Genomic DNA, 19,740 nt, shown 5'->3' with positions numbered 1-19,740 from the left:
GAAATGCACAGAGTGTATCGCCCATGAAGCAGCAGTGACACCCAGTGGCCAGTCAGGGAAAGGTACAGAATGTGTTTCTCTTGGAGCAGCAGTGACACCCAGTGGACAGTTAGGGAAATGCACAGAGTGAATCTCCCATGAAGCAGCAGTGACACCCGGTGGCCTGTGAGGATAATGCAGAGAGTATATCTCCCTTGGAGCCGCAGTGACACCCAGTAGCCTGTCAGGGTAATGCAGAGAGTATGGGTAGGTCTACACTTACCTCCGGGTCCGGCGGTAAGCAAGCGATCTTCTGGGATCGATCCCGGAAGTGCTCGCCGTCGACTCCGGTACTCCAGCTCGGCAAGAGGAGTATGCGGCATCGACAGGGGAACCCGCCTGCCGCGTCTGCACCCGCGGTAAGTTCGAACTAAGTAAGGTACTTTGAATTCAGCTACGTTATTAACGTAGCTGAATTTGCCTACCTTAGTTCGAAATGGGGGGTTAGTGTGGACCAGGCTTAAGTCTCCTTTGGAGCAGCAGTGACACCTGGTGGCCAGTTGGGGTAATGCACAGAAGATGTTTCTCTTGTAGCAGCAGTGACACCCAGTGGCCAGTCAGGGATATGCACAGAGTGAATCTCCCATGAAGCAGCAGTGACACCCGGTGGCCTGTGAGGGTAATGCAGAGAGTAAGTCTCCCTTGGAGCAGCAGTGACACCTGGTGGCCAGTTGGGGTAATGCACAGAAAGTGTTTCTCTTGGAGCAGCAGTGACACCCGGTGGCCAGTCAGGGAAATGCACACAGCATGTTTCCCTTGGCATAGCATTGACTCCTGGTGGCCAGTTGGGGTAATGCACAGAAGATGTTTCTCTTGGAGCAGCAGTGACACCCGGTGGCCTGTGATTGTAATGCAGAGAGTATGTCTCCTTGGAGCAGCAGTGACACCTGGTGGCCAGTTAGGGTAATGCACAGAAGGTGTTTCTCTTGGAGCAGCAGGGTTTACCCTGCCAGGGTTTACAGGAATATCACTTTTATCAAAATAAAATAGTAAACAGGATTTAGTCCAAGTCCATCTAAAGCTGTCCAAATTTTAGTATTAAATCCAAAATCCTCTTAAATATCCCATCAGAAACCAAAAATCTAAAGCAAAATTTGAAACTGCAACCAATGCTTAATTTAACACCCAAACATTAAGAAAAGCTGATTTTGTTTAAAAAAAAAACAAAAAATAACAAATGCCATAAAGTATCAAAAAAGAGTGCTACAGCAGGATGATAAAATAACAAGATAAATAAGCCCTACTATTAAAACCACCTATAAAGCAATTGAATAGTTGAATATTGGCCAAATCTGTATAAAAATATGCAGAACTATGTGAAAACTGGTATTGCATGTCAGACATTCCAATCCTGCAAACGTCAATTAAAAGCTCCACTTCAACTAAAAAAAAAACCCCCAAAAAACAATAAACCAAAACAGTCAGTCTTAAACAAACCTGCACATAAGCGAAATTAATTTGGAACAAACTATTCACCCAGGAGGGAAAGTGTTTTGTAGCCCCAGTAACCACTAAATAAGGTTTTTACCAAATATAAATTGCCCTTAAAATTGTCTAACAGAAATTCTAATTGTATCTTTGCAATAATATCCCAAGTATGCAAGTACATCCCCTCAGAGCAGCACCACATTCTTCAACTGCTAACCCAAGTGAGTAAGTGATATTCTGCTAGAATCCCGCATGATTTATGCATTTGTGAACCCTGGGGCCTAAGCTGACACAAGAAAGGTAAGTGAGAAAGCTCGGAGCTCTCTGATGTCACCTGCTGGAGAGCAGAGAGACTTGACTGAGCGATGTACTAGCTAATTTAAATATCAACATTGTTCTCTGGCGGCAGGCTTCTGCTGGAAAGCAAAGGGAGTTGACTGAGCGCGGCAGTATCTTATATACATATTAAAAGTCGGCAGTTTGGGGACATTGGGGTAAAATTTGAGTAAGTTTTGGGGTTGGGACCCATATTTTTAGTATAGCTTATTGGGAGCCTGCCCCTGACTGAGTGTCTGGTCACCCTGACCTGAAAACCTGTCGCCCGACATGGAGAAGGAGCGCTGAGCTCTTCAACTCCACACGAAGGGAGAGTTTTTACAAGACTGGGTCTATTTTAAAACTGTGTCTCTAGAAGGTTTTGCCAGTAGAGTGCTGATGTGTGTCTTAAATGAGCTGTTGAGGGGTGTTATTGCCCCCATCGGAGGCGCGCTGTCATGATGGCGGCTCTGCGTGTTTGCAGGATGGGAGAGTGGGGGGGAGCGGTTGAGGCGCGCGGCAGTGCCTGGATTGGAAGGCAGCGTGGGGCCAGTTAGTGCCCGCTGGTGAGTGCAAGAAGAGCGGCTACATGGTGGGAGCGGGGTGGGGCGGGGCGCTCGCTGTCTGGCGACTTGAGAAGAGCTGCGATGCCGCCGGCCTGCCCGGCGTTTTCTGACAGCTGATCTCCCATTGGGCCTAGTGACGTGCCGCTTTCTAAAAGAGCTGATCTCCCATTGGGCCTAGCGAGGTGAGGTTTTTCTGAACGCTGATCTCCCATTGGGCCTAGCGAGGTGAGGTTTTTCTGAACGCTGATCTCCCATTGGGCCGAGCAGCACCGATTCCGGCTGTCCGGGTGGGGGAACGGAGACCCCCAGCAGCGGGCGCTGCTGTCCTGCCTGGCGAAAAGCCGCAGGGGGGTGTTCACAGGTCGCGCCCGCTTGCGCGCGCTGGTGTTTTTTGGCAGCCAATGGGCTGTCGCTAGGTGACGTTTTCTGACCGAGCTGGCAGCCAATGGGCTGTCGCTAGGTGACGTTTTCTGACTGGGGTGGCAGCCAATGGGTTGTCACTGCCTAGGGGCTGAGATCGCTGCAGGTGCCCCGGCTTAGAAACATCTCGAAGCCCCGGGACCATTTGGAGTCGCTGAAGGGAGGCGGGGAATCGCCAGGCTGGAGCGCGAGGCTCCTGCGGGCAGCGAGCCAGCCACAGGCTCGTGGCGGTGCCGCGGGGGTTGGACCGAACTCCCTGCCCTGGCGGGCGCGCGCAGTGTTTGTAGCCGCAGAATCCGTTTCTGTGCGTGTGAGCGAAGTCCCTGTAGCCGGGCGGCCTGTACGGAGCAGGATTCCTGGGGGGTTGCACAGTGTGGGAGTGGGGAACTGGGCTCCGGTGTCTGGCGTAGAGGGGTTGGGTTCAGAGCTAGAGGTCTGGGCTACAGATGTGCTTAAGGGCTTTAGGGTTGGGGACCAGGTTATAGGGTAAGGGTGAACAATTTTTGGTTCAAGTTGAGTTCCGGGTAAGGGGTGGTGTTTAAAATTTGGGGTTGGGGTTTAGATTTTGGGGAGAGGGTTTGTCCAGCAGCAGCATAGAAGTACGGGTGGCAATGGGGTGCCAACCACTAGTGATTTATAAGTAGGGGTATTTAGGTCGTTTTAGTGTCAGTAGCACCCTAGGGAGAGGGGTAGGGTCATGTTTGCTACAGGGGGCTAAAATGTTGGGAAAGGGGGTTGCAAGTTGACCCATCATTGTTAAGGCTAAGATTTTTGTCATGTTATTTTTATTAAAAGTCATGGACAGGTCAGGGCATTAAATAAAAATTGATGGAAGCCCTGACCTGTCTCCAGGGCTGTCCATACCCATATGCAAAGTATGCAGCTGTGTAGGGCAATAGGAAATTTGCATACTGCTCCAACCCCGGCTCTTCCCTGCCCCTGCCCCAGCCCCACCTCTTCCTGCCCCTACTCTGCCCCGCCCCTTTCCTGCCCCAGCCCCACCCCCACTCCTCTGAGCTCTGCAGCAGGGCCGGGCCTGTACTCACCAGCGTCAGGAAGTGCAGATACGGCACCAGCCACACTGTCGGTGAGTGCTGAGGGGTGATTACCCCCTACCCCCCAAGCCAGCCCCTCTTCCCCCCCGTGGAGGCCTGGGGCCTGCTTCCCCCCCCCCAATGGAGGCCTGGGGACAGCCCCCCCGTAGGGCCCCAGAATAGCTAGGGACGGCCCTGCCTGTCCCTGACTTTTACTAAAAATAACTGACAAAATGGGGAAGCAGGGGGCATCTACCAACTGCTCCCATGGCTCCTGGGCTCCCCCCATCAGCTGTGGGTGCGGCTCCAGAGTCCTCTGGGAGCTGCAGGGTCTGCCCGTGATGGCTGGAAGGTGTAGGGTCCCCCTGCTGCCCATGGTGGCTGGGAGCTCCTGGGTTCCTAAGAACATAGGAATGGACATACTGGGTCAGACCAAAGGTCCATCTAGCCCAGTATCCTGTCTTCTGACAGTGGCCAATGACTAGTGCCCCAAAGGGAATGAACAGAACAGCTAATCATAAAGCAATGGTTCTCAAACTTTTGTTCTGGTGACCCCTTTCACATAGCAAGCCTCTGAGTGTGACCCCCTTATAAATATATTTTAAAGTGTTTTTAATTTAACACCATTATAAATGCTGGAGGCAAAGCAGGGTTTGGGGTGGAGACTGACAGCTCACAACCCCCCATGTAATAACCTTGTGACCTCCTGAGGGTCTTGACCCCCAGTTTGAGAACCCCTGTCATAAAGTGATCCATTCCCTGTCACTCATTCCCAGCTTTTGGCAAACTGGTTAGGGACAGCATCCCTGCCCATCCTGGCTTATAGCCATTGATGGACTTATCCTCCATTAATTTATCGAGTTCTTTTTTGAACCCTGTTATAGGCTTGGCCTTCACAACATTCTGACGCCACATGTGGCAGCTGGGAGCTCTGACGTCCGCCCGTGGCGGCTGGGAGCTACGGGGTCTGCTTGCAGCAGTGGGGAGCTGCGGGGTCGATCCGCAGTGGCATGGCCCTGTGGGGGCTCCCAAGCCACCCATGGCTGCTGGGAGCTCCAGGGTCTGAAAAGCTGCGGGGTGCCCAAACCATCAATGGCTGTTTGGAACTCCTGGGTCCATCCGCAGCGGCTGTGAGCTCTGGGGTCCACTTGCAGCAGCTGGGAGCTGCAGGGTTCATACGCAGTGGTGTGGGCCTGTGGGGGCTCCCCCATCACCCATGGCTGCTGGGAGCTCCAGGGTCTTGCTGTGGGAGCTGTGGGGTTCCCCTGCTGTCTGCAGCAGCTGAGGGCCATGGCAGCTGGGAGCTCCAGGGTCCCCCTGTCACATGTGGTGGCTGGGAGCTCTGGGGTCGGCCTGTGATGGCTAGGAGGTATGGGGTCCATCTGCAATGGCATTGGGCTGCGGAACTCTAGAGTCTGCCCGTGGTGCCTGGGAGCTACAGGGTTCCCCTGCTGTGGCAGCTGGGAGCTGCACCCCACCCCAGCATTTGGGGTCCCTCTACCACATGCAGTGGCTGGAGCTACGGGGGTGCATCTGCAATGGCATGGGTCTACTACGGGATCCTCCCGCCACCCGTGGCTGCTGGGAATTCCAGGGTCTTCCTGTCCCCCAGCTGCCTGCACCGGCTGAGGGCTGCCTGTGGCAGCTGGGAGCTCCAGGGTCCCCCTGTCACATGTGGTGGCTGGGAGCTCTGGGGGGCCCCAAGTGCTCACAGTAGCTGGGAGATATGGGTTCCATCTTTTGTGGCATAGGCCTGTGGGAGCTCCCCCATCACCCATGGCTGCTGGAGGCTTCAGGGGGCTCCTGCTGCCACCGGTGGCTGATAGCTACGGGGTCCCCACTGGCTGACAGTTCTGGTCTCACTGCCCCAGGGCTGAGGCAGAAAACTTCACTGAGATCTCTGGAAGTCATGAATTCTGTGACATAATCTTAGCCTTAATCATTGTTGACTCTCTCTTAATCTAGGTCTGCTCTAGCATGGATGAGACAGGGAAGAGGAAGCTCAGACCCCAGCACAGGTTTGGGCAGCAATGGCTCTTGGGTTATTTGCTGTGCTTGCAGAGGACTTGTCAGGCCAATGGAGCAGCCCAGCCAGATGAGGAGCTGAAAGAAGAGGACTTGAGCAGCCCAGACATCCAACTTGGCAGGAGCTGAGGAGCCCAAGAGTTCTATCTGGTGATGGAGGAGGAGCAGCTGTGTATTTTGCTGAAATGATGTCTCTCTATCCAGTGTCTGAGTAGCAAGGTGCCTCCCTGAGAGCAGAGAGATGATTCTTGTTTGCATGGGATGGGTCCTGGGGAGATTGGAGCCCTGCATTTGGCTCTTAATGGGCTAGGAGCATCACCTTGCTCCCCAAGACTGAATGTGAAGGAGGAAAACCTGCCTGCAACTCGGGACCCTCTGTTATTCCTGGTCTGTCCTTCCAAGTCACTGGGTGTGAGTCACTGGACACAATATCGAGTACTGCCAAAGAAAACCATCTTCTGGTCCTTCAGAGGACCTGAGCATCCTGGCCAGGCATGGGATGGGATGTGGGGAGGGAGAGACCTGCAGGACTATAGTCCCTTACCAGAGCTGATCACTTCAAGCACTGGCTGGGCTGGAGGGGACTAGGGAAGGGGGCTCCAGGAAGCAGAAGCCAGGTGACCTGATTGCCCATGTCTGTCCTCCAGACGCCAGTACTGGCCTACGTCCTCTTTTCAGTTCCTAATGACATTGGGCAGATGAGAGAATGGCCAACCTGGAGGAGAGACCAGGAGAAGGAGCAGCCACCCTGAGCCCATTCAGCAGGATAGAAACCAGACAGCGAGCTGTGGAGTAGGTGCAAATGGAAATTTGCTTAAGCTAAGTATTGAAAGAGTGCTGCAAACGCTCTTGTCTATGGAGAGAAACGTGTTATGTTAGCATGGGGTGGGTCCATGAGAAAAAAGTCGTTGAATATAACTGGGGCATGTGAAGGTTGGGGGAGCCCTGGCTTCCCACTCAGGGAGTTGTCATGGCCCAGGGAAGGGAAAGTATTAGTTTTCCTGAATTATGGTTATCTTCCAGGAAGGCAAATAGCCTGTAATCAGAGATGCTCAAGCCTCAGCTCTCTGCCTTCCACATCACTGGGTGTGAATAATTGGTCATTGCACTCTGCTCCTTGTCTGTACTGCCTCTAGCTTCCTTCAGAGGATGTGAGCATTCTGGTTAGGTACAGACTTCTTTGGGATAAATGCAAGGGGAAGGGACAACCACGGAGCTATCCCGCTGCTGGCCCTGTCACCTCCGGGCCCCTGTTTCCTGCACCATCCACCCAGCAGAACCTGCCCCCGCACCACTTCACTGGTGCTACGCGACCTGCTGCTCAGGGATGTACAAGCATGCGGTCTTCTGGCTGCTGAACCACCTGCTCCAAAGCCTGCCACAGATCTCACCTTCCTTGGGCAGCAAGACTCTGGCCAGGGGGGTCCCTCAAACCTCCTCACATCCTGTACCCAGAGCAGCCTACTAAGCACAGAGACTGAGGCTAACAAACCCTGCCCGCCTCCAGCTGGAGCTGCAGCCCAGGGCCCAGCTGAGCCAGGCAGCCAGCGACCCAAACAGGTGGGGCCCCTGGTGTCTCAGGAGTAGGTATTGCCACCATCTTCTCTGTAGTACCATAGCAACGTTACACCATAGTGACTACCTGCAGGGCACAAAACTGGCTCAACGGGGTGGGCAAAGCTGGGCCGGGGCTGAAGCATCACAAACTGCTCAGTGTCCCAATTTCCTACTACTAGGAGTTACTGACACCTAGATTTTTTTTTGGCTGTCCTGCCACATTTGCTACACCCACAATTTCCCATTCCTGGGTCTAGGGAGTTGAGACAGGTGGGTTGGACCATGTCAGAGTTTTGATTTCTGTGAAATCTTTATTTTAAATTGGGACACTCATAAAATGAGATTGTTCTAATACGTATGTGTTCTAAATTAGCAAAATTTTGATTTACTTGTGTCCAGATTTTAAAGAGATTTCACAGGAGTAGCAAACTGTGACAGGAGGAACAGCTGTCTGCCCCTCCCCTGGTTCAGAGGTAGCCATTTCTGACAACCAGCAATTCAGGCACCAGTGAAGGCATAGGATCATAAATAATTTCCTTAAGATTTGTTTTTAATAATGTATTAAATATGGTAAATACAACATCACAATAAAAACATAAGAAGGGTTAAGGTTAAAGTTTGGGCAGTGGGCTGGGTTCCCCCCCCCCTTGGGGAATGACCCCAGGTGGGGCAGGGGATGACCTGTGTGTAGACCTCCCCCACACCATTTGGGCAGTGACTTCTGGTGGCTAGCTGTGGCACTGCCCTGTGTGTAACCACCAATTGAAGCACTGACCCCCCCCCCCCCCCACACACACACACCATTTTGTCAGTGGCCCCTCTGCAGGGCTGGGCTGGGGACAGTGGGTCTCTGTGGAGCTGGGCTGGGGGGGTCCCAAGAAGCTGTGTGAAGGGAGGAGTCCCAGGGACCTGGTCTCTCTTTCTCCAGGGATCAGCAACGTGTCCATGGTAAAAATTTTGAGGCCCGTGGTAATTTGACAAGAAATGTTGAATGACTGACTGACATAACACCCCCAATCTCCATCACTAAGTACAGTAATTTTGTCAAGTGTCCGTTGCACAGCATGGTGGTGCCGACCCTGTCTCTCTCCCCACTGGCCAAGTCTCTGTCAGCACTAGAAGCAGCCGGGCCTGGCCCGGCCCTGCCTCCAGCCTGGGAGAGGGACCCACTGCCAAGATGCTGGGGCTTGTGTCATTATAGACCCCTTCCAAGTGTGGGTCCAGGTCCTAGGCCTGGAAACACCCACTGACTGCATGAGTGTGTAGCCCTGCTCGAGTGCACCAGTATTTGATTGAGCCAGGGCCAAAACCTTTATGGGGCCAGTCATGTAAAGGACAAATTTCTGCCTATGTAGATCAGAGCTCTTTGGAATCACTGAACAGAAAGTCTGCAGCAGAATCAAGTTTTACAGTAACTGTTAATTAGTATTTAATGCTTCTAACTGCACCACGGCAGCTAGCCTTCAAAGGTGTGTGTGAGGGAATTGGGGTCATGTGCTAGCATAATCAAAATGGCTGCCCCTGTGGAGGGCTTTTCATGAACAGATTCAAAGGAAAGTGTGTTGTCATCCCCATATTACAAATTAGGAAAAAGAGAATCTTTTCCACTAGCTATCTACTAGTAGGTTGTGTGTGAGATGGAGGTTTTACGGAGCAGGTAGCTACTTCACTGCCTCATGCTGTTTGCTTTTCTTTTTCAATAGCCTTATTCCTGTGGCAAAGCTTACAACTGCTCTATAAGAACATACAGTCACTTGTTTCATAGTGAATATATAAATATGCAGCGAAAAATCCTCATTATTCAGGATAATGTAGAAAGTGAAGACGCTGGCTTTGATTGTTAATTATTCATGCCCTAATTAATAAAACTTTCAGGGAAGCTCCAAGTTATTAATCAATTGTTTATAAAATGCATGTCAAATGTAACTTGTTTTCAAGCAATAACCAAAGCTCTTTAATGTTTGTAAATCTCAAACAGTAATTATTCTATATTTAACTGGCATCCAATGTGGAGCTTTGTGGTGGGGTGTCTACCCCACCTAGGACTGGGAGGGGTTTAGATTAACTCCACAGGTTGCACCTGGAGGAAGAGCCAGAGAGCAGAGAATTGACTGCAAGCAGGCTCAGCTGGGCAGGACCTATAAAGCTGGCAACAGGAAGTGGGAGGAGTGTTTGGAGGCTGCTCCTGGGTGAGGAGAGTTGTTATTAGGGAGGAGAACTTGGAACTGGCACTCCCAGGGTGGGGGGCAGGAATTGTAGAAAGCAGTCTAGGGAAAGAGCAGTGAGGAGTGGGAGAGTAAAGCCCAGAACTGCTGGGTTGAGGGTCCCTGGACTGGAACCTGGACTAGAGGGTAGACCCAGGTTCCCCTACTGTCTGCTGGGGAAGTGGCACTATCAGGGCAGTACAGGAGATGACGTCCTGAGACTGTTTGTATAGAAGGACTTTGGGTAACCCTGGGAGGGGGAAACATGGATGATGACCTGGATGGAGAGCCTGGTCATGAAGGGACAGCTGCAGTTCCTGGAGTGAGACCGGTCTCCAGGGCGAGAGAGACCTACTAGGTGAGGAGGACATGGCAACTGTAGAGCTAATCTCTCAGAGTGGTCAGGAAGAGGCACCACTAGCAGTGAGTGCACCTTGTCTGTGATGGGATCCCCAGGGGTGCAGCCTGGGACTGTGCCCCCTGAACTCTCACCAGTCTGGGCTGCCTCTCACAATGCCTTGCTAGTGACCAGCAGCAAGCTCTACAGGAGTTGTGATCACTCAGCACAACTGCATGTGGAGCCCCACACCCAGCTAGATTGCATGGATGCTCCCAGAGCCATGCATGAATGCTCCCAGAGAAAGGCACTAGCCATATGCCCTGCAGTTCCCAGCACTGTACCCCAGGAATATATCATCTTGCCCTGCTCAAGAGGGGCAGTGCAAATGTATTAATTGGTTCACCACTTCAACAATGGAAAGTGGACCTACACCAACCTTTGCAAACCTCAGCAGATTTACCCCACACTTTGTACAAACTCACTGGTAAAGATAAACAATCAAACAAGTTTGTCTATAAAAGGTAGATTTTTAAGTGAGAAGCAGAAAGTCAGTTAGTTACCAAAAGAAATAAAATATAAGCATGCAGTCTAAACTCTCAACTCCACTAGACCGGGCAGCAACTAGATTAAGCAGTTTTTCTCACCCCACTGGATATTGCAATCCTTAATATACAGGTTTGTTCCTTAAACCTGGGCCAATCTCCTGTATTGGAGTCTTGTCATCTTCTTGGTGTTTTGGTTGCTTGCAGCATAGGTGGGGGCAGGAGAAGGGCCCAGTATGTGTGCACTCTGCCTGTTTTATACCCCCAGCACAAATCCAGGCATGTCTGGGGGGCATTGCTGAGTCTCTCCAAGCAAGGTTGAGTAATTCCTCTGGTGTGGCCTCATGCAGGTGAGTCATTACATTGTAGCTCCCTTGCTGGATGATGGGTTGTTTGACACCCTGCCTGGGCATTGATTACTTTCCTTGCCTCTGGGGAGCTACTATCTAGTTGATTTCCCCAACTTACAGCATGTTTTAGTGACCACCATACAACAAGATTCTCATAACTTCATATGCATTAATGATACACATGTATGGATAGAGAAATGTCTTCCAGCAGATCATAACCTTTCCCCTGATACCTTACAAGGAATGCTTTATATGTAAGATCATGATTATATGATAATGAGAAATATGGGGGTTACAGTATGCTCCCCAAGGTATAGAATGTCTCACTGTCTCAGGCTTAAAATATGTGAATTAAAAAGCTTGTCTAATATGTAACTATAAAATATTTTTCTCTTCAGACAAGATTAAACATTTTTATCTAGGAAGATGACAAGCTGGTCATTGCAGAGCTACATTTACTGTCTGTTGTTTACCTTGCACAACACGATTGCTTTGTTACTATTAGGCCCATCCCTGGAGATGGTTACATGTGGAAGTGCTGTTACCCACATGTTGGATCAGACCCATAGCTGGAAAAATTAAGGTTCGTGTGAGACAAGTTAAGCTTTCCTCTCCAGATGGGGAGGGCAAATAAGAATTGAGGAGGTCGTGTGATTAACTCAGGAGACACTTGGGGAAATAAGGGAGGAAGGGACAGGTTCCTGGGATAGTCCCTGGGGAAGGGAGCTCTGGTGGGAGCCTGGGCTCATGGAGGGCAGATGGCTGAGAACCTGTAGCAGGAGTGAGGAAGTAGCTGCAAGTGTCTGCTGCAAGGAGCAAGACTGGCTCTTGCAGGGAGGAAAGGAACAGAACCTATTTCTGGGAATGAGAGCTGGGAGCTCCAGATACTGGGAGGGAGAGTTCACTGAACCCAGCTCTGGCAAGGAGGGCTGGGGACTCTTGATTCAAGGAGAGAGGAGTATTACTCCTAGGGGAATTCTGTGCCAACAAAATAAAAATTCTGCAATAAAAAATTCTGCACACAATATTTTAAAATTCTGCATATTTTGTTTGTCAAAATAACACAATATAATCACACCAGTTTCAATTTTTTGGTCATTTATTTAAAAATACCTGTTGGCAAGTATGTCTAATGCAGACAAAAAGATTCAGAATTTTTTTTTGACAAATAATTCCTTACTAGGCATATTAATACAGAACTGTGAGTAATTGATATAAACTTGTGAGGATGCTGCCCGTGGGAGCCAGCTGAGGTCACTTAATCAGGGTGAACTGCAAACAAAACGGGACAGACAAACCCCAAACGCTGGTGGATATTTTAATACTTAGATTTACCAAACCAGCACAGAACAGCTTTTATAGTACTTCACTGGTTACTTAGAAGTTCAAACAACACAGTTTCCTTAAAGTGCCCAGCCTCAGGCCTCTGTCCAGACACACATGTCAGATATGGTGATGATTACTGAAAATCTTATCATATAAAAGAAAAGGTTCTTCCAATTCCAAAGGATCAGCCACACACCCAGGTTTAATTATAACTTAGATCTTACCCAAAATACACGCTTATAGCCAATTTTTATTAACTAAATTAAAAAATTTTTTAAAAAAGGAGAGAGTTGGTTAAAAGATTAATATACATACAGACTTGAATTTAATTCGTGAGGTTCAGATACATAGCAGAGGTGAGCTTGTAGTTGCCAAAAGTTCTTTTAGATATAGTCCATAGGTTATAATTTAATGTTTATATTCAGGATGACTCCAGTCAGTGACTGGGGATCTAAATCCTTGTGGATTAAGGTTTCCCCTTCTTGAAACCCAAAGCAGATCTGAGATGCAGAAGGATCGTGTCCCAAGGTTTTTATACATTTCCAGCAGCCTTTTGGCCTGAGAAAACAATAGGCTCAACTTTCCTTCTTCTAAACATCATGGCAATTAGCACAGGATCATTTATCCATTAAACAGTTTAGATATAGGTTACCACAACCTTCAAAGAGACATCTAGCCAATAATACTATTTCACTTAAGTATCATTATAAATGTTAATATTTCCTTTTTGATCTTTGAATTAAAACTCTAGCAATAGACAAGACTTGTTTGCCTACATCACAAGCCCTGAGCAAACATCTACCCTTTTACCTCTAACAATACAGACTTACATTTCAAAGCTCTATTCATTTACCTATCTTCCTAGCCAGTCTCTAAAGTTCACCCATGGGTCAGCTCAGCCGGTGAGTTAATTAACTTTTTCTGGCCCTGTCATCTTTCAATCAGATATATTACACTCATAACATCACAAAACTACAATATGGAACCGTATTTCCCGCATCCCTCAGAAGCAGTGCAAAGGCATGGGGAAGTCAGGAGTAATGGAGGAGCTCAGGGAGAGGGAAATAATTGCTGGGAAGGAGTGAACGTGGAGGGATGTTGAGTATGTGTGGAAAAAGTATGGAACAGGGTGTGTTTGGTTTTTTTGGGGGGGGGGGGGGGGACTGTTAGGGCTTCCCCCATGCAGACTGTGGCTGACCCCTAGCCTCTCCCATTCAGTGAGGCAGATCTGCCCCTGTACCCCCATGTTTCTGTGCACCCCCACTTAGACACCCACTCCCCCATCCCCATGTGTCCTTGCACCCCCTGTCCACATGTCACTCACCCCCACTCTCACATCCACTCCCCCCTCGGCCCTGCACCTCCTCCCCCTGTCCCCATGTGTGTCTGTGCACCCGGTCAGCCACCCCCTTTCCCCTGTAGCTCAGCTCTGCGCTTCACTCCCCCTCTGCCCCTATGCATCCGAAGAAGTGGGCTGCAGTTCACGAAAGCTTATGCTCTAATAAATTTGTTAGTCTCTAAGGTGCCACAAGTACTCCTGTTCCCTCTGCCCATGTGGCCCTGCACCTCCACTCCCATTCAGCCCCTGCCCCCACCTCTCCTCCCCCACTAGCCCTTATGAGACCCTGTCTGTCTCCCCATAGCCTGTCTCCTGATCTGGCCCAACAGGTGCTGTGAAAAAGGCTGGCTGGGAGCGGCTATTGTGTTCTAGCGCCACAGTGCCCTCTGGTGGGCAAAAGGCAGAGCTGCAGAAGTTTTCTCCTGGGAGCTGCTGCTCTGATCTAGTGCCACAGAGCCCTCTGGTGGGGTGTGGAGGGGGGCGGGGAAAGGTGGAACTGCAGCAACTTTCTAGCAGAAGTCTTTTTTCTGAGCAACAAATTAAAAATATGTGCAGCTCATTAATTATGAACATGTACAGTGGCACAGAATTCCTCCAGGAGTAACATAGCATCCTCAAGGCAACCAAACCATGTCACCTTCAGCCAAAGACCACACTCCACCCCAAGGGAGCAAAAAACCTGTGTGAACTCAACACACCCAAGACAGGAAGAGATTCATTCCCGCTCATTGATGGAGAAGTTTGATAGGCAGTGGGGGGCCCATGAAGCACTTGCTCAGGTGTGCTTTCCATTTCACAACAGGGCTGGACTCTGATCCTCAAACTTCTTTTCCCTTGGTTCTAAACACAACCCAAGAAGAAATATGAAAGTTATCATTGGAGTTTGAATGCTGTGAAGGCTCTCAACCACAATCCCCTTTCCCATTACACCGTTAGGTACACCACAGGTGCAAGGCCTCTGTCACCTCCCCCTGCAAGGGCCTGCACACAGGGATCAGCTCCCTGTGAATGGCCTCTCACCCCTCTCTCAGAGGGCTCTGACTACCCAAGCACTTAAAACATAATTTCAGGGAAGCAGACAGGTCTCCCGTCAGCTCTAGATCGCATCCACTAGACTAGAGACAGCAGCAACAATAAGTCACTTCCATTCATGCCTCTCCACCTGTAAATCTATACCTAACATGACCCATCTAGGCACAGAGCTATTGACACCCAAATCTGCATCCCCCACGGGTTTCTACACCTGCCCATATCCAATGACAGGAGATAGTAGAAGTGTCTTTGGCTGGTAATTGTCTGGAAGTGTCCCCCTCGTCCCCATAACTAAATGTGAAGGAGGGTGACCTGCGTGCAAGTAGAGATGCTCTGTAGTTTCTGGTCTGTCCTTCCATGTCATCTGGTGAGAGTCACTGGAGACCACATTGTTCTCCAGTTCCATACTCAACCGTTCCTTTCTTCAGAGAACCAGAGCATCCTGGGCAGGCCTGGGTGTCGTGGACTGAGGGTGTGGAGAGACCTGGTTGGTTATAGTTCCTTATGAGTGATGAGCATTTTAGGCCCTGGGTAGGCTGGAGAGGTATAGGGAAGGGGATCCAATGAGTAGCAGCCAGGTGACGTGTGTGTGTGTGTCTGTCTGTCTGTCTGTCTGTCTAAGTCTTCCATGCACCAGTGCTTGCTTAACTTACAAGTGTTTTCTCTCTCTCTCTTTTCAGTTCCTATTGATTTTGAGTAGATGAGAGAATGACCAACCTGTGGCAGAGACCAAAAGGAGCAGCCACCCTGAGACCATCCAGGGAGATGGAAACCAGACAGTGATCTGTGGAGTCAGAACAAATAGAAATGTGCTTAAGTTAAGTATTGAGGGAGGACTGCAAGAACTCTTGTCAGCATGGGGTGGGTCTCTGAGAAAATGCCTTTGCATCTATGTGAGGTACGATAAGCTTGGGGGAGTCGTTTGTCCCCTCTCAAGGACTTGTCTGGTGCTATGGAGTCTTCCTGAAGTATGGTAACTATGTGGAGAGCAACTTCCCTGTAACCAGAGATGCTCAGTCCTCAACTCTCTTCCTTCTACATCACTTGGGTGAGCTTCCCTGGTCACGCCACTCTAGTCCTCCTCCCTACCAACTCTGGCTTGCTTCAGAGGATGTGAGCGGGGGGACCAAGAGTTGCCCTTGGCCCGCGTGTCCGCTCACAAAGGTGCATCACCCAGGGCAGGTGGAGGGTCCAAGGCTTAGCACAGCATCCCAGACTGATGTGTTCTGGCCTGGGTTCCTGAATCCTGCTCCCAGAGGGCTGTGCTGGCTCCGTAGCTGGACCCCGCACCAGGGAGGCTCTTATGGGCGGTGAGCAGTCAAAGGGCAGTAGGGAGCTGAAGAGCAGCCACAGCCCTGCAGTCCCAAGGAGGACAAGATGGGGAAGCTCTGCGGCTGCCTGCACTCTGACATCAGCTAGCGCGGCAGCCGCCTCACCCTGCCCGACTCTGGCTTCTGACCTCTGACATGGCCATGGGCCAGGGCCTTGGAGGAGAGGAGGCGGGGCTGGCACTTCACTGAGGAGGAGCAGGGGGTGGAGCCACAGGAGGGGCAGGGCCTCATGGCAAAGAAGATTGCAGCTGCCACCAGAAGAGGCTGGCGCTGCCCACGGCTGGCCACGGGGTGTTACTGTTTGTTTCTGAGAAACACTCTGCGCATTACTTTGAGTTGCCACTGGGTGTCACCACTGCTCCATGGAAGAGAGAGTCCATGCATTACCCCTGACTAGCCAGCGGTGTCACTGCTGCTCCTGAATAAACAGTTTGTGCATTACTCTGTTTGTCCACTGGGTGTCACTGCTGCTCCAGGGCAGATGCATTATCCTGACTGCCCACCCACCGGGTGTCACTGCTGCTCTGGGAACATCATCCGTGCATTACACTGACTGGCTTCTAAGATAAATGTGTGGTAAAGGCTGAGTACAGACTCCTGCTCCCTCTAGCTGCAGCTTAGCTTCTAATAAAAGGTTTCCTGCTCATTCTGGGTGCAGGGGGAGAATTTCACCATCTTGGGAGTTTCTGATCTCCCAGGGCAGGGAGAAGCATGTCCTCCTGAGCAGAGGCCTGGAACCAGGAAGGTGACTACAGGTGTTCTCTGTTCTTCCTTCATTACTTCTCTCTAAGGTATTGGCCAACGTGCTCTCTCTCCTTGTCTGTTGGTCTACAGCCTCCCAACATAGACATGTTCACCTGCATGTGTCCAGTAGTGATTGAGACATAGACGTCTATAGCTCTCTGTGCAGATCTATTCAGTGTGTGTGTGTGTGTGGGGGGAAACAAGGACATAAAGCTGCTGCTGCTTCTCACATGTGCTTCTAGTGCAGTGTGTCTTGATGCAGCAGGGGAATTGTAGTCTCTTACATTTGTTTGCAGAATGTGCTGCCCTATGTGCTATTTCGTGCAGCTGGGGGTGTGATTAAAAATACATAAATACATCATATTGACAAGTTTGCAAAGACCCACTTGGGCATTGAAAATGTATTCCCCAGAATGCCTCCCTTCCCGTTTCTTCCAGTATCCCACCCCTACTGTGTTATGCTTATAAGAAGCACACAGGATCTTTTTCAGGGGAAAAGGCAATACGCTGCGTTTATTGGAGATACAACACTTAGCATATGCATTCAATCACACTCACACTGTCCCACCAGTAGATGTAGTTACCAGTACAGAGTCCGGAGCAACCTAGTGGCCAGCTAGGTTGATCACAGGTAGGGAGGAGCCAGGTTCTGTCGGTTCTGACACGATGCTCCGGGGAAGTCTTGGCAAGACAAACCCAAAATTTCATGGCAAAGCACCCTGTTTATATAGTGATCTTAACTTCATTGGGACCAATGAGTTTTGTATAGTCAATTGCCGTTTGACGAGCACTTGTTTTCTAAAATTATTCTTATTTTATTCCTTCATCAGTCTCTCGGGGACTTACCCCATGCTGGTTTTGATCACAGCTATCTTGTCCCAGTTGATAGGTGCTTGCCTTATTTTTTCAATTTGTCAATCTGCGCCCCTTTGACATCTCAATAGGGGCATGTTGTAATCTCCTGGCGCCTTTGTCTGTCCTCCCTAGAACATTTGGTCTGGTGATTGCCTTCACACTTATCTTCTAACACACACACTCCTCATTCATGCACAAAACAGGATTGATTTACACACAATATTTGAACAGGAACATCAAATTGCAATGCAAGAGAAAACAATTATTTCATTCTTTTACTTTTCAAAATGCTAATTTTATACCTACAACAAAGCGGTGACCCTAAAGGTCTATTTCTGCCTTGAAATCTGCTTCAGACACAAGATTCTGGCTGGCAGGAGGAGGAGGATGTAATCCTGAACCTTCTACAGATGGGGAAACAAGCACGTTTGAGGCTGAACCATCACACCACGGAACAATACAGACAATTTTAACTACATATAACTGAGTTCTTTAGTATCTCAGTCATGCTTATCACACTGGCAGCCTACTCTAAGGAGTAAGGATGTATTCTGTTAGGTTGGTAGTGTTTTTTTAAATAAAAATGTGTGGTGGTGGACTATGCATTCTAGCATCTCTAACTCCAACGCACCTTTGCATAACAGTGCCACTTAATCTCTGTAATAATGTATAGAAAGATCTGTTTCTCCATTTGTACCGTCACAGCAGTTTTTTTTACATCACAAATTACTAAACATGTGGGAAGAGGGGGCAGGCTACTCCCCTTTCCCTTCACTCTGGACCACATGTACCATGCTGGAGGGGAGCTATCCCAGGATTTTTGCAGGTACCCTTTTGCCCCATCTCTATGTTGAGACGTCACAGCACGGTCAAGGCACTGAGCAGGGGCTTGGATCGAGGAGAAAAAGGTTTGGAGGTGGCAGGGGCGATGGGAGTGTCTTGTGCTTTCTCCCACCATGAAGGGAGGAGCCAGAAACTTCTGGCTGCCAGGGGGTGGTGAGAAGCACAAGCTGCTATGAGACGTGCCCTCTATATGTGCAACAGCAAGTCACAGAGGGAGCATCCCTGAGCTGTGCTGCCAGTGGGAGCAGCCAACTTCACAGTGGAGGGGATGGGTGACCCCTCCCATGACTGGGGACAGTAGGCAACAGTGGGGCACCCTTAGCCACCCCCCCCCCATCAACTATGCTTTCCCTCCTTGGCTTATGTGCCTCAGTTTCCTCCTCTGAAACCACTTCAGCTCTTGCTCCTACCACCACCACCCCCGGCACTCACCCTCCTCCACTCACCTAGATAAAGCCTCCTAATCCCTCTCATTTCCTCCCCCTGGGGCATCTGCACCCCCATCCTCCTCATCCAAAATCTTCTACTCTCCCCTATCCCCTGCATCCCTCCTGCTCCTGCCCATTCCCATGCCCCCTGAGCAGGTCCTAAAGCAACCTGTCCCTACTTCAACTCAGATGGGCCTAGCCACAACCCAACACTCCAAAACTGCCGGAAGCCTGGAATCCCTCTGTTTATTCCCCATCTCCCACCTGCCCCCCATTGCCCCTCAGCCTCAATCCTCCTCAGGACACACACACACACCCCGTAAGACCCCCCACCCTCTGCGCCCATCCACAGCCCCCACTATTACCATGTGCCCAGCTAAGCCCCGCTAGCGGGGGAGGGGCAGGGGCAAGGAATGAAGCAGATGCTTGTGGGAGATGTAGTACACCCCGGCCTACAACTCCCATCAGCCACCGCAGATCTAGCGGCACCGTGACAGAGGCGGGGTCCGGTGCCCCCTTCTCGCAGCGGCCGGGTCGGGGCCCAGCGCCCTCTGTTTGGGCGGGAGGCGCTTTTGGCATTACACCTTCCGTTTACAAAGCGGGGCCGGAAACGGAAGTTGTTGGAAGAGGAAGTGATATCAGCGTTCTGGACGCCAATCGCGGTACGCCAGGGAACCCGGCTTCCGTTCTGCGCCAGTCGCTTCCGTCATGAGCGACGCAACCTGGGAGTTGTAGTTTTTAGAGTGCTGCTTTCTCGGATATGTTTGGTACCGGCACGTCTCAGCCACTGACCCCAGCGCGCCACAGTCTTGTCTAACCCGCCCCAACCTTCCTCGTCACCCCGCCCCCCCAGCCCGCCCCCCCGTCCCCCCACACCCCCAGCCCGCCGCGACCTTCCTCGCCCCCCGCACTCCCAGCGGGCCGCAACCTTCACTAACCCGGCCGCCCAGCTCGCCCCAGTCCCCACCGCACCCCCAGCCTGCTACAACCCCCTGTCCCCCCACACCCCCAGCCTTCCGCAA

The 19,740-nt window shown here is 50.6% G+C and overlaps 2 long non-coding RNA genes across 6 annotated transcripts; one reads left to right on the top strand and one right to left on the bottom strand.

Annotated features, from left to right (window-relative positions):
- The first annotated feature begins 2,539 nt into the window (after nt 1-2,539).
- On the top strand, nt 2,540-18,117 carry LOC122172541 (uncharacterized). 4 transcript variants are annotated; one of them, XR_010594725.1, is made up of 3 exons: nt 2,565-3,072; nt 5,768-16,639; nt 17,804-18,117. It is a non-coding gene; the product is annotated as an uncharacterized LOC122172541 (long non-coding RNA). The 4 variants fall into 4 exon arrangements; XR_006172954.2 differs by having other exon boundaries at nt 2,577-3,072; nt 5,768-11,403; nt 15,198-18,117; XR_010594723.1 differs by having other exon boundaries at nt 2,540-3,072; nt 5,768-18,117.
- LOC122172542 (uncharacterized) lies at nt 14,021-19,524 on the bottom strand. Of its 2 annotated transcripts, XR_006172955.2 has the most exons (4): nt 19,084-19,524; nt 17,754-17,851; nt 15,235-15,301; nt 14,021-14,325 (listed from the first exon to the last, which is right to left on the bottom strand). It is a non-coding gene; the product is annotated as an uncharacterized LOC122172542 (long non-coding RNA). The 2 variants fall into 2 exon arrangements; XR_010594726.1 differs by having other exon boundaries at nt 14,021-15,301.
- Between the last annotated feature and the right edge of the window lie 216 nt (nt 19,525-19,740).

The sequence above is a fragment of the Chrysemys picta genome, chromosome 24, assembly GCF_011386835.1.
Source record: "Chrysemys picta bellii isolate R12L10 chromosome 24, ASM1138683v2, whole genome shotgun sequence".
NCBI lineage: Eukaryota > Metazoa > Chordata > Testudines > Emydidae > Chrysemys > Chrysemys picta.
Note: the sequence above shows the minus strand (reverse complement) of the source record. Positions and strands in the feature narration are given on the sequence as shown.